We start from the raw sequence: 231 nt of genomic DNA on the forward strand, positions 1-231 counted from the left end.
GCGAAGAGGGCTACTTTATCTCGACGACACCAACGTCATCCAAGGCTTGGTCTACTTCGTCTACATTGAAAGGATCATCCTCTCTTTCACTGTCGGCATCGCTCCACCTTTGCTGAAATTTCCACCCGTAAACATCGTGGTTCCAAATAAACCAATGTGACGGGCTTTTGTGTAATCCTGCAGCTTCAATGGAGTTTAAGACCACTGATGTGAGTGTTTCTCGCCACGCCG

Source organism: Plasmopara halstedii (assembly GCF_900000015.1).
Source record: "Plasmopara halstedii genome assembly, contig: Scaffold_437, whole genome shotgun sequence".
NCBI classification, from domain to species: Eukaryota; Oomycota; class Peronosporomycetes; order Peronosporales; family Peronosporaceae; genus Plasmopara; species Plasmopara halstedii.